Below are 18,506 nucleotides of genomic sequence, written 5' to 3' on the forward strand. Positions count from 1 at the left end.
TACCCATGCAACCATGGCGGAGATGAAAGGACAACCCACAGTACCAGGAGGGTCGGCAACAGACCCCATGTTGCTCACAATAAGCAGCGGTTGATATTCGGCGGTGGTCGAGCTGGGAATCCTCGGAACCATCGTGGATGGTGGGTCCGAGATGAACGTTCTCCCCAAGGAGACGCGGAGGAAATTGAGGAAGCCAACCTTGTGGCCGTCTACGTTCAACTTACTCGGCACTGAATAGCAAGGGGTAAAACCCCTTGGGACCCTAGTGACCCAACAAGTAACTATCGAGACACAACCATTTGTGTTGGATTTCGTAGTAATCCCATTAAAGAAAAAGGGATATGATGCCATTCTTGGAAGAGGATGGCTAGTGGCCGTGAAGGTAACTCATAACTAGAAGAATATTCTGTCAATGGAAAGTGGGGGGACGGAAGTTTGCAATTGATCTCCGAACCCAAGTGGTAAGTGACGAAATGGCCTCATCATCAGAGTCTGAGTCAGACAAAGAGCACCAAAGAGAGGAAGGCAGAATGAATCCAAACAATGAAGGCGTCTTAGAATTGGAAGAGTGCTCAGAAGATGAGACAAGTTCACTAAATGGGCTTTTTCATTTGCAGATGGAAGGCTATGAACTCTTCTATACGTACATGCTTGGCGTCGAAGAACCCAAAGATGAGGTATTTCCACCACAATTCGTGGAGTACAGAGAGGGAGATGAGGAGATCAATGAGAGTCTCGCCCATTGCTTCGAAGGGAAGGTGATAAGATACGAAGAGCCATCCATAGAAGTTACAAATCTTGGAGACACAGAGAACCCAAGGAACATACTCGAGGGGGATGACTAGAACCCAGTACTGAAGGCCATGGCATTCAAAAAAAATTTCGAGTACAAAGATGTATTCGCATGGACGTACAAAGATTTAAAGGGAATCCCACCGAAGATGTGTGTCCACCGCATACAGCTGGTACCTGGAGCCATACCTGTGCAGAAACGCCCATACTGAATGAACAAAAACAACACAACCTGCATAAATGAGGAGATACAACGCATGCTAGAGGCCGGCATAATATTCAAGGTCCAAACGAGTGAGTAGGTGTCACCTATTGTGATATCAATGAAGAATGGGATCCAAATCCTGATATGCGTGGACTTTCGATGCCTCAATGCAGTAACAATAAAAGATCCCTTTCTAATTCCATTTAACGACACGATTCTAGAAGTGGTCGGACACGAAATGTATTCTTTCATGGATAGATTTATTGGCTATAACCAAATTTCCATCGCGAAGGAAGACAAATTGAAGACTACTTTTGTGGTGGAGGATGGCATGTATGCGTACAACCGAATGCCCTTCGGATTGTGTAACGCACCCACCACATTCCAGAGGATCATTTTGCGTATATTTGACAAAATGTCGATCGGCAACTTCCACCCTTTCTGGATGATTGGTACATTTTCAGTGGACAAGACAACCATTTAAAGGCACTTCAGGAATGTATGGAGAGGTGTTAGTAGGTGAGGCTAGCATTAAATCCAAAGAAATGTTGGTTCATGGTTCCTCAGGGAAAACTACTTGGACATATCATTTGCAAGATGGGACTAAAGACCAACTCGAATAAAGTAAGGGTCATAGTAGAAATGGAAGCCCCGACGGACATCTGGAGTCTAGTCCTTTCTCGGGCACATTGGGTATTACAGACGATTTATAAAGAACTATGCCAGAATTGCTTTGCCCTTGGACAAGCTGACACGAAAGGGAGAACCGTACATTTGGACATCTGAGCAAGAGACCGCCTTCTCAGAACTGAAGAACAGATTGCTAGGAGTACCCATATTGGAACATCCTAACTAGGACAAGGAGTTCCACGTCCACATGGATGCATCAAACTTCGCTATCGATGCGACATTCGTGCAAACTGGTGATCATGGTCTCGATCACCCAATGTATTTTGCAAGTCAGCTACTATCAAAAGCCAAGAGGAATTATAGTACCACTAAAAGGGAGGCTCTTGGGATGGTGTATTTGGTACAAAAGTTCAGACATTACCTGTTGGCCACACTATTTACCTTTTACGTGGATCACTAGGCGTTGATGTACCTGGTGAACAAATCAATCATCCAAGGCAGAATCAACAGATGGTTGTTGTTGCTCCAAGAATTTACCTTCACCATCATCGTGCGACCCGGGATGAGTCATGTCATTGCCGCCCAGCTCTCCCAACTCAAGTCCAAGGAACCACCAGAAGGGGTCAATGACAACTTTCTAGATGCACATCTATTCAGAATCGCCATTCTTTCGGAATGGTACAAATCTATTGTAGAGTACCTGTCAATGTCTCAATTTCCAAGAGATGCCACCAGGCGAACAAAGGAAGTTAGTTCTCAGAAGCCAGATGTTTCAATTAATAAATGGTCTTCTCTATAAGATGGGTCCTAATCAAATACTACGACGATGTGCCATGGAAGGAGAAGTGCAAAATGTTCTAAGGGAAGCACATGAAGGATCGGCAAGTGGCCACATGGGACCTGACACAACAACACAGAAGGTTCTGCTTTCCGAGTTATGGTGGCCCACACTGTACAATGACGCACGGGAATGGGTATTAAGCTGCGACACATGCCAGAGAGCCGGCAAACTGCTCAAGAGGGACTTCATGCCATTAAACCCGTGCCACGCCCAGGAGTTGTTTGAACATTAGGGACTAGACTTCATAGGTCCCCTGAAGCCGAGTAGGGCTCGGCGCTGCCAATACATAGTGGTAGCCACAAAGTATCTAACAAAGTGGGTAGAAGCATGGGCACTACCTGATAATTCTGCAATCAACACGACCAAGTTCTTGTACGAGCAAATCATCACCCAGTACAGTATACCTATTCAGTTGACAAGTGAAAGAGGAGGTCACTTCATTAACGACGTGATTAGGTTACTGACAATAGAATTCAAAAAATTTCAATCATTGTCAAGTCTGTATTATCCACGAGCCAATGGTCAGGCAGAAGCCACAAATAAAATTCTAGTGGGCATCATATACAAATCATGTGGCATTGAATAGGCCGATTGGGAGGAGAAGCTACCTACGGCGCTATGGGCCTATCGTACCACATTTAAAGTCACAATGAGACAGATGTCGTTCCAATTGATGTTTGGTCAAGAAGTTGTGGTACTAGTCGAATTCATGGTCCCAAGCTTGCGAATTGCAATTGACAATAGACTAGGAGATATGGAGAGTTTACGCGAACACATATACCAATTGAACAAACTGGATGAGTGCAGGTTAACAGCACAATGGGTGACAGAAGTTGCGCAGACCCGTCAGAAAGCGTGGCATGACAAACAGTTGAAAAGGATGAGGTTCCAACTAGGCCAACTCGTGCTTCAGTACAACGGCTGTAACGAGATAAAACCAGGCAAGTGTAAGATTAAGTGGCTAGGACCATATAAAGTAAGAGAAGTCGGCGACAACAAATCCATCAAATTGTGGATCTTGGACGAGCGTGAGATTCTCGAGGCCATCAATGGATCGAAGCTAAAAATCTATCAAGAACGACAAGGAGGCAAAGTAAGTAATAGTTGCCCAATCAAACCAAATTTTTAAAAAAATTAAAAATTAAAAATTGAAAAAAAAAAGATTTTAAAAAGAACAAAAAAAGAAAAAAGAAAAAAGGGAAGTGTGTCCCGCGGACACGAGTCTCGCAGACGCAAGGTGTCCCGCAGTGGAAAGTCTTGCGGATATTATACCACATTCCCGCAAACAGAGTTCTAAACTCCAGCAGACACACTACAGACGGCATTCAAAATTCTATGGACACAAGTAAATTCTCAGACGAGGGTTATAAGAGGCCACATGACGAAGACTTACAATATACAACTACTAGATAAAAGAAATCAGACATGATAATGAGTCAAGGTTTTGAAGGGAAATCGCAGCCGTAGGAGTCAGGAACAAATTGCAGCCATAGAGTCTCTTAAATACATGCCACGAAGAACATTTTTCTTGCCAAGGTTAATCCGTGCAAGTAAGTCAACCATGGGAGGAACAAGGAAGTTTACGGAGGAGAGAAGGGCAGTCCACGATAGTCATTAGTGTCGATAAGAGAAGCTAGGGGAACCATATTTTAATACATATCATCCATGGGAAGAAAAAGAATATCCACAGACAAGTGAAAGACAACAAAGGCACCCAGCATGGGAACCATTGCCGCAAGAGACAAAAGAGAAAAAGAGTAAGAGAAACCCTAACCGTTTCTTTTAGGTACATAAAAAGACAAAGCAAGAAATCGTTATTATGGAATCCACAGGGAAAAGAAAGCAGGGGAAAAACCAGTTGAAAGCAAACATGGAAAAGAATGCGAGAGTGTTGGCTTCTGGAATCGGAGTTGTAGGGCCAACAGCATCCAGCAATAAGAAACAAAAAGTGCAGGCTGACCTCTCACACCTCACGGTCCAGTTTGAAGGACTAAATGGCAGCGAGTGTCGGAAATGGTGGCAAGAAACTCCAGACACAAAGGTAATTAAACAAATTCTGGTACGAGCGCAAGTACATTGGGCAATACAACTTCCAGTATTTTCCCTTTGACTGTTTGAATTGATTTTATGAACTATGATAGAATTGTACAATAGGAACAGAAAAACTAGTACATTTGTTTACAAGCAGCACCGTATGACAGTTTCCTTCAAACTGAGGGATTTCAATAGGGTCTTTGGCATTCCTGGCCAAGGAGGACGGAAAGTGGAGACCAAGACTCGCAAGTTGTCACAGGAACGAAAAGAGTATTGGGTGAAATTAGTAGGCCGTGACGTCACACCAAAGGAAATGGAGTCTATGGTGAAGGGTGGCAAGAGAGCCAAGGACTACGGAGAGATTTTATTCGAGAGGGCCACTGGAGGTGTATCATGGATGTAATTAAAAGTAGGTTGATGGGGGCAAGTCGGGCCTCAGATATAGCTTTGCCACAGATTACATTCATGAATGGTATCGTATATGATTGGGCCACGGTCCTCACCAACAGGATGGAGGAGTTATGACACTCCAGCACCGGACATTCTTCATGTTGCACAATGCCATCGGTTTGTTTTTGGAGGCAGCCCTTCATCAAGTTCCACTTGACAATTTTGAAGTCCCACCAAGGGGGAAGTTGGTGCCAGGAGAACCCCCAATATTTTATTGGAGACATTTAGACACAGGTGGGACCGCAATCAAGCAGAAGGAGGTGTTATAGGGGTTGGAGGCATACAGAGACACGGACAGCGGAAGGGAGGACACTATAGAGAGCAGTGGGGCCGAATCCACAGAAGAAAGTACTTTGGCGGAAGTTGGCAGCGATGCGGCAGCCAACGAGTCCACATTTTTTCCCCCTCCCCAGTTGCCAACTTCAGCGCACTTGATCACCACCACTTCGCTCATTCCTTCGTTTGGCCAGAGACATGCACCGGTCGTCATGACTCCACTACTGACCACAACAGATATGACTCCATTGACGGCCACGGCAAATGTTATTCCACGGATGGCCAAGACAAATGTGATTCCACCGATGGCCACAACAGAGGTTATGCCTTCACAAAGTTTTTCCCCAGACTCAGTTGCACCAGCAGAGCTAGCCGCAGAGATAGTAGAGTTGCCAGCGCCAGAGTCCGAACCTCAGGTTCGATTAGATGTGATTGGCTCTGACGCTGTGGTCACTATCTCTTCCTCTTTGTTGGCCGACGACGCCCAGCCAGTTTTGCCAGCTCAGCCAGTTGTATCAATATAGGTGCACAGCCCAAGGAGAGCATGCAGCCAATGCAAGCAGCTCAACCCTAGAAGATTGAGGTGATGGACAGAGCTAGTGCATTCCTACAATAGCAGTTTCGACTCATTCCTGTAGAGGTTGGTCCTTCCATTCCATCCCCGAGGCATGGAGGGGTATCCCCAAGACCAGCTGGCATTTTAGAGCCACAGGAGGTGGGAGTACCACAGTCTAAGGATGCGCCCGAAGAGGAAGTGGCACCAAATGTGGACGTGGCTATCGCAAGAGAGGCAAAGATGGATACCGATGGGGACTGGACGCTCGACGATGTGGCTAAGGAGGACTATGGGTCGAATGAGGATAGATACAGGGAATACCTCAGAGCTATGCAAGTTGTGGTAGAGATAGGACGCATCGTTGCATGCTACACTTTGACTCGTAAGAGAGAGTTGCATTTGATCCGAGCTTATATTCGGAGGGTTTGTCCTAAGCGGTTTCGTTCCTACTTTGAGGATAGGGGATGGCCAACAGTTGAGACACCAAAGATGTTGGCTGATTGGGCCACAGAGCCTAAGTTGGGACCATGCAACACTCCGATGGAGAAGCTAGCGCACAAGATAGTGGGGTTATATAAAGGCGTCTATTATGCTCAAAGGCTTGCAGAGGCGGACAGAGCATCAGAAAGGATTGCAGCCAAGAGATCTGTGACGGTTGAGAGGGAGACTAGAGCGAAGCTAGCTGCTGACTTGGTTAGCCAACAAGCAGTGTGGGCAGCTGAGCGCGCAACACTTTTGCGAGACAAGGAGATGGCCGAACAAAGACTACAGACGGCCGAGCAGGAATTGCAAACAGCTAAGGTCCAGGCTATGGACACAACGCTTCTTTTGAAGGAAGCAGTAGAGGTTAATACGTGGACTCAAAAGGATTTACACATCTGGACGGATCAAGTGTACGAGTTGCCCCGACAACAGAGCTCTTCAAGGACGCAACCTCCTCCCTAGTCTATATTATTTCTATGTTGTATCTTGTTGTCTCCTATTTTGTTAGTTTTTGAAGTCGCCAAGAGACGACTTTTTTGGGGGGGGGGGGGGATGATGTTGTCCAGAAAAAGGGTAGTTAGACAGTTACCGATGCGGCGACGGTTGTGTCATTTCATTGCATCGTTTCATACAGTATAAATGTTGCGAGCAGTTTTGTATTTGGCATCAGTATCAACGTCATTGTCATTGTAAGGAATATCATTGCTTTGTACAGAAACATTTTGATAATGAATAGTGGTTTGCATTGAGTATCTATTTTCTTTCTTGTTTTCTATGAGCCGAACATGAAACTTTAGTTGTATCAGATTAGCAAATCTTAAGAATGACATCAAGTGACAATTTGGCTAGATTACTTTATGAAATGGGGAGCAAGTTGGGCTTGGAATTGCAAGTGAGTGAACATACTCTCAACAAGTTGATCAGATTGGAAGGATTTTTGACCTAGATAGAGCAATTATGTCCTCAATGCAATTTGCTCTTGCTCCCATAGTGACAAGATTGAGTCATCACAAGTGGTTGAAGCATTCAAGGGGAGAGGTAAGACTTCTAGGCATAGTTCCAAGAATCACAGCAATTCAGGCGATTCATGCAATTCAGCGATTCGATTCAAGCCAAACGATTTTTTGTGAATCAGTGAATCGAATCAGCGATAAAGGGTTTATGAAATAAGTTGCTCACTAAATTTCAAGGGTTTTTTTAATTTGTCGATTCGTGGGCGATTTGATTCCGATTCATGGCCGATTCAGGATTCGATTCGGCCTTGCCGATTCCGATTCTTGTTACTTTGCTTCTAGGTACTTCTTTTCTCATGGAGGTCATAAGGATTTTGGCACCGCAAGAGCCATATGAAGAAGTCATCATGAAGGAGGTAGTTCAACTTATCATTAATGGTTTTCAACATCTTGGTGACAATAGTAGCCATCAATTCCCTAGAAGAGCTGCCATCCTCAAGTCATTTGTTGAAATCAGATTATGCAATCTTATGCTTGACATGGGATTGTATGATTTAGTTCATAGCACGTTTCAACATTTCTTAGGCACAATTGGGAACGAGCACCGTGGAGATTTCTTTATAGCGATGAAACTATTATGGTTATGACAATTAATTAGACTGATGCTCATTTCCAGCGACTTCTACAAATGTCATTAGCAATTTCAAAAAGAGAACAAAATGCTTTACAAGTTGTTTGTAAGTTGGTCAACAAGGTGCTCAAACAATATGAGCCAAAAATTGAGAAGTATAAACAATAGCGGACAAAAGAAGAATCAAGGGCAAGGGAATTACAAGTTGTAGAACCTCAAAAATTGAGCGAGAGCCAAATAAGGAAGTAGCAGATTTGTTTTACTTGCAAGTATATTTGGTCACTTGATAACACTTGTGAGGAAAACAAGAAGAGTCGGGTCAAGAAGTGTAGATCACCATTGAGGAAGTTGAGAATTCGTTAGTCCAACTTCAACATAACGAGGACCATGAGAGGGAACCCACTATGGATGATGGTAAGGCTTGTACCAGCATTTTATTTGGTGATTTGGAGGTTATTATTGACAAGCATTACGCCAATCACAAGGTTGAAAGTGAACCTCTCCATGAGGACAAACCATGTGAAAATGATGATGTCATAGTTGATGATACAATACAAATGGACATAGAAGGAAACTTAGAAAATGGTACAGCTGAAATTGAATCTAGTATTCAAAATCTTAAGCAAGATGATATTACTGTAGGGCTGAATTGAAAGACCAATCAGAAATTCCATTCAGGATGATGATTTTGGAGCATATACTTTGGAGGATAAGCTGAAAGTATCAAATGATTTGGTCATTGCAGCCTTAGTGCATTTTGACCAAACCCCTAAAAATGTTGAAGAAGCTATGTGGGAGGTTAATAATGTTGAAATCGAAAAGGGAATAATGAATGGAATCAATAGTGCATACCTTCACACACTTAAAAGGGCATTAGAAAGAATGAAATCAGACTACTTGAAGTTGCTCATAGGGATATAGCTATCAAACATGCTGAAGATAAAGAGAAGGAGATAGATGAGCTGTCTCCAACTAAGTATAACACATCACTCCTTATATCAGGCAAAATCAGAATTCTATTGCAGCCATTCACAAGAAAGATGAACAAAAAAAAAGAACAATGGAGATGACACAAATTGTTGAGGGAATCAATACCATTTGTGGGCATGAAAACTGGAACAATGTTTCCACCATTCCCCATCCTAATGAGGCGTATTTTGTAAGTGAAAACCATAAGGACCTGCAAGAAGTCAAATACACAAGTTCTGATTTTTACAACAGCAGTAACATGATCTGACCATATCATGAGGTAGAAGATGAATCATGTGACTTTACTTTGAAAACTATGTGTGATGATGATCGTTTCATTCATGGAGTTGCTAATTTGGTTGATGACACTTGTGATGAACTTGAAATGGAGTTGTCTTCAATGCCTACTGATGGAACCCACAATTCTAGAAAGGATTTTATGCTCCATCTTCCCATGGGCAAGTCTCAAATTATTGAAAGCTGCTTTCTGATTCATTATTGCCTGCTAATGGTGAGGAAACATCAGCTTCCGTCAAATTTTTGGGGAATAGAAGCCTCTATCCTGTTCCAGGTGTATTATACAATACAAATACACTGGAAAGCTTCAAGGCTCTTGACAGGCAGACTCTATTGAATTTGGAAGTAGAGAAGATTTGGGATGATATACATTCTGGACAAGCAGAGGAGGACAGCAGATTTTTGCTAATTACATTTGCAGATTTAAATTTAAAGCTTATGTGATGGCGTCTTATACCATCCCTAAACTTGCCACTTTTATCGAGTACAAAATGTCTTCTTCTAGGAGCAGGTACACTTGGATATCAGGTTGCCCGTAATCTCATGGCTTGGGGCATTAGACATATGACACTATTTGATCATGGTCGCATGGCCATGTCAAATCCTGTGCGGCAATCTTTATATACTTTAGATGATTGCCTAAATGGAGGCCATATGAAAGCTTTAACAGCAGCAAAGAACTTGAAGAGCATTTTTCTGGCATGAAGGCAAAGGGTATTTCCATGGCCATTCTGATGCCTGGACATCCAGTAGCAGAAGATGAAAGAGAAGATATTGTTAAAGATTGTTTGCATCTGAAGAATTTGATCGATAGCCATGATTTTGTTTTCTTGTTCACTGATACAAGAGAGAGTCGTTGGCTTCCAACACTACTATGTGCGGATGCTAATAAGGTGGCAATCACAGCTGCTCTAGGGTTTGATACCTTTTGTGTGATACGACATGGTGCAGGCATAGCCATACCTAGTACCAATTCCTCTCTTGCAGCGATATTGTTGTTCTTGTAGATTCAACTAGGAACCTTACTTCGGATGAGCAGTGTACTGTAACACGTCCTGGTTGTGCTCCTATTGCTACCTTTCTTGCGGTAGAACTTACAATGGGCATTATTCATCATTCTCTTGGGATTAATGCTCCAGCAGATCAAACAGCTTCAGATATTTCTAGTGTTGAACAGCCTCTTGGTATTTTGCCTCATCAGATCCGTGGTGATATTGCAAAATTTTCACAACTGATCATTAAGGGACATGGGTTTAACAGATGCACAGCTTGCTCTGAAAGGGTTGTATCAGAATATCATAAAAGAGGAGTAGACTTCATACTAGAGGCCTTAAATCAGCCTTCGTATTTGGAAGATCTTACAGGTCTCACAACATTAATGGACCTGGCAAATTCCTTCAAATTAGATCTTGATGACTCAGATAAAGAGTTAGACGACAACGTGCAGACAGTGATGTAAAGCTCATTGCATAGTGCATTTGTTTGTGTAGAAAATTGTAATATCCATTCGACTGAATCACTGTACATACAACAAATAACCATGCTTTTCATGCACGTGGAGATTACAGACATCCTTTACAACAAACTCGAGGCTTTTGGAGTAACTTGCGGGTTCGAATCTGTGAGATGAAGGATACAGCCTGTGTGAAGGAGATTCGTTGCAGAGTATTGCACCCTCCGTTGTGAATTTTTGAAGTCGGGAGTGGCCTTTTTGCGAACATAATTTGGAGGCATAACAGAGGACGAAATCTGCATCAACTAGTTTTCTGGAGTGGAAAAAGTCTTGCAGCGCCTTCCAAGCTTGGGAAACATATTATTTATCATCGCTAATGGGCTTCTAATATCGTGTTGTGTTTATTTGCAGGAAGATGCGCCACCTATTGGAGGACATAGTCTTGAAAACCCACCGTGGCTTGTGGTCTGATATTCAGAGGATGCGAATTGCACAAAAAAATGCCCACGTAACTGAAGGAGATTATATTTAATTATGTGCAAACGCCATAGAAATTCAAACACGCATCTCATGGATTAATGAATTCACACCCAAAGTTGATCGGTGCAAAGGTCATATATTAACGTTAGGGGGAATATAATGCACGAGAATCTGATTATGTTTTGATAAAATTAAAAAATATTAAATTTTTAACATTGGATTAGTTGATTTATGAAGGGTGGCGACCTTTTAAATAAAACCAGCACCCTTTCCATGTTTATAAATATATGTAAAATGAAACTGAAGAGAGATACTTTTTATTGCTTCTTCTAAAAAAAAAGCAGCTATCTAGTCTCGGGCATTTTAAAATTTTCTCTAGAGGAGTTAGAGATTTGAGCAAAGCAAAGATGATTCTAGCTTTTGAGCATTAATCTCAAACATTGTGTGGATTTATATGTATTGAATAGAGCGTCATAAAGCTGAGGGTCTTCAATACGATCTGTCCCACAATAAAATCAGTAAGAAATTCTATTTATTTTAGAGTTGAAATATATATAACTTGTCCTTTGTAGTTTTGTTATCCATTTGTTTCTAATTCATTAATTTGATAAGTAAATTAAATTGTTTGCTGCTATTTAGATTTGATCAATACAAATAGTGCAGGATATAATTTCAATCCCATTGTTTGTAGCTATTGTATCTGCATAATGGTTAAATCATAATAGACTAGTCTGAATACGCTAAAGTGTGACAATTTGAGGCATCAAATTGATTAAGTTATTAACAAATATTTTATCATCAATACTATAAAGTTGTATGTAAGGAATGTATGTTTAACTCTATCACCCAATTAGAATTCAGCGCTGATCATAAACCTGCTCATAAACTTTGGATCCAATGCTGGCATTTCTCTATCTTTTTTCTTTGAAGGTTTGATTTCATACAGTAATTCGTTTTAACTTTTCTATTTCAGCATACAATACTAATAAGTAATCAAAGTTTGAAGTTATTAATCGCAATCTTGAAGTTTTCCTTGACACTTGCCAGTTGAGGAATTTGTTTTTAATCCGCTATAATACATTTTGCATCCGAGTTTTGGATTTGGGTAAACAGGCCTTGGTCTAGCGGAACCTAAAGTGCAGAGGATTTAATCCTGTCACGTTGGCCAAAATCGGTTAGATACCCAACATCGAGCAGGCAAGGCTCATAGGTTTCTAACCAACGATTTTGATAACCAACACATACCGAAGGCTTTTATAGTCCAACCAGAGTTGGGCTTAAATGGGAGTTGTCAATCTATTGGTTGGTGATTTTTCCTTCATCCATGCTACAGTTAGTGGCAGCTGCCCTGCTTGGTCTGGTGTTATATTTTCAGATTTGGTTCAACTTTTGGAAGGTCGTGAGTTGCCTATTGATTTCCTCTTGAGGCACATACCTCTTGAGATGATTTCCCTTCCGGTATAAAGGCAAAATGACAACATGGGTACCATTTGTATTCCTAACGCATATTATGGCAACAACGTGTGGGGGTCTTGTGAGTTGGATTTCCTACATATTGGAGATGTTTTTGGTTTTGGTGGGATGATCTGTTTGCTTAGTTGGTTGATTCAGGATGATGACAGGTAGATAGACACCTATTTCTACTCCTAGGATCGAGTTGACAGGTTGGTTTGGGATCCAGGTGTTAACATGATGTGTGTTTTACATTTTGTGGATTATGTTGTGATGCTACACAGTTGGAGATTTATGATCATGGGATCTGATGGAACTTAAAATTTTGGCACATTGTGAAGTCCCAAATACCATAGCAAAAAGAGAAAAAATATATGTGATCCATATATGTTCCAGGACAGATACTGATGTATTTGAAGCTGATGTAAATGGAGTTAAGAATGAAGACATGGAGGGTGATTATGTCAGTAAGATATTATCATGTAGAACCTAAGCCAATTGGAAGGATGTGTGAGAATGCCTCTGCCTGCATCTTAACTTCAATATACTTCTGATCAGCCGAAGTGAGACCAAGGAAAGCAATGGAATTGACAACTGATCCACCTTGCTCTGTCTTAGCACATATTGTACATTCATATCGATGATTCTATAATTGCTTCAGACTGTAAAAATAGAAGTATCAATGACAGTATTTCAAATATTGTTATTGATGATAGTGCTTCAGAGACTTCTTTACCTCCTAATAATAAAAATGAATCAGCTAGTGAATAGCTCAGTGTATTGAAAAGTAGAAGTGCTGCTAGTGATTTGATTAGCTCTAACAAAAACAATAAGCATATTTTGGCATCCAACTATAATGAATGAACCTAGTCCAAGGCATCACTTACAAATATCTACAGCAGGTCCAAGCAATATCGTAGAAGTCGAAAGACTCTATTTATACACAATATAAAACATATGCAATGTGCAGCTATTTACGAGATCTATGCGATGAATTAATGTTTCTCACGACACAAACAAAGGAGAACATTCTCAGTCAATGATCAAATGGTAGCCTTGTCCTTGACCAATAGCAATTTTGTTTTACTATGCGAGTGCCAGGTCGTAAAGAAAGAAATCAAGCCAAGATATTAAGGATATGAGTGTAGCCAAGACTCCAACATGAATCGAACACCATTAAGAAAGGATCCATCGTAAATTTAAGAATAAAAAGCAACGTCTTCATTGGTTGATGAGTGCAGCAATAATAGAATGATGCAAAATAAGAGGGTCTATGTTATTAGAGTGATGGTTCCCTGTACACATTATAATGAAACCATGCTCTGTGTACACGGTAATTCACGTTGCAATATTGGATTGTTTCTAATATTGAACTGATTCTTTCTTAAACTATTCTTTCCTAAATTGATTCTTTCCTTTCCTGTAGCTTTATGGGTTTGGCACACAACTATATATGTACCTGTACAGTTTTATGTAAATACATGAATGAAAAATATTCTTCTTGATTTCTGATTTTTAAGTTGGTATCAGAGCTTTGAAGCTTGAATCATTTGTATCCCTTTATTGAACCATGGTCGATTTAGATTCGCAAGTATTTGAGAGCAAATCTGCTCCCATTAGTATTCGATCCAAAGGTTCATCGTTCAAGGCAAGAATTATACTCAATGAAACAAACTATGATTCGTGGTCTCAAATCATGGAGATGCATATTGCTGAGAAGGAGAAACTCTCTTTCATTCATGGTAACTCACAACCACCTACCGAGAAGGATGATGGATATGAGAAGTGCTATGCAGACAATCAAAAGGTCAAAAGATGGTTGTTGATATCTATGTCCCTAGAAATTACGACGCGATACATTCGCTTACCCACTGCTCGAGTTATTTGGAAAGCTCTTTCTAAGGCTTTTTATGATGAGCAAATGAATTGCAGGTGTTTGTCTTGAATCAGAGGGCTTTCTCTGCCAAATAGAATGGCAGAACACTCTCTGTGTATTATGGAGAATTAATTGAGATTTTTGGTGAGTTGGATCATCATGATAAAGTGATCATGGAAAGTGAGAACGATGTTGAATCTTCCTGAAAATCAGTTCAGCTACAAAGGGTGCATATTTTTCTTGTTGGATTAGATGGTGACTTCGAACAAGTTCGTGGTGAAATTTTGAGAAAGGATCCTATTCCTGAATTAGAAGCATGTTATGCATTGGTCCGCCATGAATCTGTTCGACGCTCAACAATGATTGGAGAACCAGAAAAGACTGAAGCTTCAGCCATGGTGACTCAAAACCGATCTAATCAAAATGGACCTCCTCAAAACCCGCCTAAGATCACTAATGGTGCTGATAAATCCACCTATAAATGCACCCATTGCAATCAAATTGGTCATACCAAAAGTCACTACTTTGAACTTGTTGGGTATCCAGAATGGTGGGATCGTAGCCGCGATTCATGTAATAAGAATTCCAAGAAGACCTCCAATGCAACGTTTGTTGAAACAAAGACAGAGGATAATGTTGCTGGACAGATCTTGACATTAGCAGCAATGGCAGGTAATGGTGGTAAGTCTTTAAATATGTCTACACGTGTTTCTAATAGTGCATGGATAATTGATTCCGGTGCTACTGATCATATGACATTTGATTCTAGACAGGTCTCATCCCTTAAACCGTCCTCACAAAAATTTGTTTCCACTGCCAATGGCTCTTCAACCCCAATTATTAGAGAAGGATCCTTACCTCTCACTGATACTTTGAATCTAGATTTTGTTTTAGTGGTTCCATCTTTGGATTACAATTTGTTGTCAGTTTCCCAAATCACCACTACTTTACTTTGTGTTGTAATTTTTTGGCCTGATTTCTATGTGTTTAAGATAGATAAATAGATAAAATTTTAACGTCCATGAGACTAAAAATAGCCTATGGGACAGCAAGACAACTCAAACAGATTTAAGTAGCAATGTTCGTTGCTTGTGCAGGATGATGATGAGTCCACCCAATTGCGCAATGTACTCTTCGTTGAATAGGTTATGCCAAGAACTGTCACATATAGTGTCCGCAAATTCATCTCTACTACTCTTGTAGGCTTCACATTCTAAAATAAAGTGCTGTTCAGTTTCCACTTTTCCAGAATTGCAGAATCTGCAAATTCTCTCTTCCCAAGCCTCTTTTGGCCTCTTCCAACGTCCGGTCTCACAACGAAGTTGGTGAGAATTGGTTCTCAGTTGAGCAATAAGAATTTTAGCCCTCCAAGAAATGTTGGCTCCTATGTATGCTTTTTGGAGTTGATCACAAGCGGGGTTGAACTCATTTATATAATATAATTTCTTCCTTCCGATCTTGCTTCCCCAATTTCTCTTGTAAAATTTCTCCATGACAAAGACCTTTATTTCTTTATTATTTGTGGGGCACATATTGAATTGAATATTCCATTTACTCATCCATTTGATGTTTTGTTGCATCCATGTCCTTTTTCGCTTACATAGTGTGTCACTAAAGACCACTTTAGGCCATCTATCCTCTTCTATTTTTTCAATTCTTTTTAGATAGCTTAGAAGGCGAACCATAGCAAGTGCCTCAATAGGAGCAGCCCCCATTTCACTTAGCATGATATCATATGGAACAGTGCTTTTGATTTTAAACTTGCTTGTGATCAAGCGCTTTTGGATTCCTTCGATTTGTTTCCATTGTGCTATAGTAGTGTTGCTGGCCCATAATTCACACCCGTAAAGAACAACTGGCAGCACAAGAAGACCGAACAAGGTTTGAATAGTTTTCCAATCCCACAACTCTGCTTCACGGCACCTATTTTGAAGAGCATAAAAAGCCTTCCATCCACCTAATAGCCTTTTATACCTGCAGCTAGACCAGCTTAGTTTTTTGTTGAAATCGATGCCAAGGTATTTGTACTCCGCAACTTCTTCAAGAACACTTCCATTGTAGTAAAATTCATGTTGGTGTTGTTTTTTATTATTAGAGAAAATCATAACCTTAGTCTTGCTGATATTGACCTGCATCCCCACCATTCCGCAAAAGCGTTCAAGAGAAGATAGATGATCTTGCAAACCACAGGCAGATTTGGCAATTAAAATGAGATCGTCCGCATATAGGAGCAGCTTTATAACAAATTCACCTAGCTGAATGCCTTCACCCTTTTGCATGTTTAACCACTCTTCCAGTTTGTCAATATATAAACCAAACAAAGTAGGAGATAAAGGGCAGCCCTGTTTGACCCCTATATCGCTCCTAAAACATTCTGAAATGCCATCTGAAGTTCTGATTTTAACTTTCACCTCTTCGTACATCCTATGAACAGCAGCTCTGAGATGCATAGGAATCCCCAATTCTTCCATCCTAAACCAAAACTTGTCTCTCGGAACGGTGTCAAAAGCCTTTTTAAAGTCGACAAAGCAACAAAATACCTCTTCCTTTTTCTCCCACTCTTTTTCAATAATCTGTCTCAAAGTGACACAGTGATCCACTGTCGAGTGTTTTGGCCTAAAACTAGCTTGCCCTTTAGCATGTTTATGGTTTTCTTCTGCCCATTTGCTAATCCTAGTTTCTATCATGCTACCAAAAAGTTTAGCGAAGAGGCGATTGATCATTATAGTCCTGTAGTTGGAGGGATTGTTAACATCACCACTCTTAAAAATTGGTATTGCAAGGCTGATTGTCCAATCTTTCGGAAACCCTTCTTGGCAAATTTTGTTGAAAATTTCAGTGATGTGCGGTGCAAGAGTTTTCATACCCCACTTCAAATATTCTGTTTGGAGCGCAACAAGGTCTTTTGCTTTACCTCCACCTAACTTCTTAATCCTTGCCTCTATCTCTTGTACAGTGAAAAGATTCGTATCATCATTGACCAAAGGTGGCTGTCCTACTCCACCCTCTTGTTCATAAAGTTTCTTAGCATATTCAAACCATTGGGTGGCAATAATATTATTATTTTCAATTTGTTTTCTCCTTGGTTGGAGTTCTTTCCAAAAACGTTTGGGGTTATTTCTGCCCAAGAAAATTAGCTCCTCTCTCCTTGTGAACATAAAATCAGTTTTTTTCTTCTTTAGGATCTGTTTGTAGGCCTGAATGTCAAGGTTAGTTTTATTTGACTCCCTTAGGTTCCTCCTAGCCCTCTTGCATTCCTTATCAAACCAAGCATTGGCTGGAAAACAATTAGTTTTAGATTTTCTATTTTTTGCTCTCTTGCATTTTGATAGAGCCTCATGAATCAGATTTGATAAATCATAACTGTTAACACCATGTTTATACATAGGGTGTCCCATACAAAGTTCCTTAAGAGTAGCTCTGAAAGTGTTACTGTTTTTTGAAGTTAACAAAATTTTGCCCTGAGAAAGGGGGTATTGAGGGCCTTGGGTTTTTGTTCCAATCTGCCTATCCTTTGCCCATACAAATTTACGTACAACGGTCTATGATCTGATTTGAGATCCCAAATGTGCTCTCCAATTTCAACTTCTTCAATATTTTCATACAAATTCTGCAAACAAATTACATAATCTACCACACTTACCCCGTTGTATGTGTTGCAAGTGAAAGTGCCTGACTTGGCCCATCTAACTAAACCATTACAAATTATGAGATCAAATGTGCCACATAGAGTGATCAATTCTTCCCCAAAATGATTGCAGCCTTTAGCATCTTCGGATATTCTTTCCCATTGATGATTTCTTTCTTCTGTGAGCCAAATAGGGTTATCATTTACTTTGGAGCTGAAAATACTTGCTTGCCAATTTGCTGTCCTAGCATTGAGATCTCCAACAAGAAGAACATCCCCACGCTGCGAAAAAATAGCAACATCTTTCTTTAACGCAGCATAGGGGTCATTATGATCTAAGCCACACTTTTTATAAGTTTTAGACACTTGTGGAGCAAAGTAACATGCTGCAATCCTGATAAGAGTGTTATTTTCCACGATTTTGAGCCATATAAATTGTTTATTAGAATCGGTCTTTTCCAACTGAATGGCACGACCTTCCCTTTCTTTTACTAGAACCA

At 40.7% G+C, this 18,506-nt stretch overlaps 1 protein-coding gene and 1 pseudogene across 1 annotated transcript in view; both read left to right on the forward strand.

Annotated features, from left to right (window-relative positions):
* The window catches only part of LOC149552483 (uncharacterized), a 395,852-nt gene that overhangs the window by 366,857 nt on the left and 10,489 nt on the right, over positions 1-18,506 (forward strand). The gene's annotated exons all lie outside the window — the stretch shown is intronic.
* Positions 8,256-10,576, forward strand: LOC149552487 (ubiquitin-like modifier-activating enzyme atg7 pseudogene; annotated as a pseudogene).

Source organism: Cupressus sempervirens, chromosome 6 (assembly GCF_028749045.1).
Source record: "Cupressus sempervirens isolate cs-2001-9-10 chromosome 6, ASM2874904v1, whole genome shotgun sequence".
NCBI classification, from domain to species: Eukaryota; Viridiplantae; Streptophyta; class Pinopsida; order Cupressales; family Cupressaceae; genus Cupressus; species Cupressus sempervirens.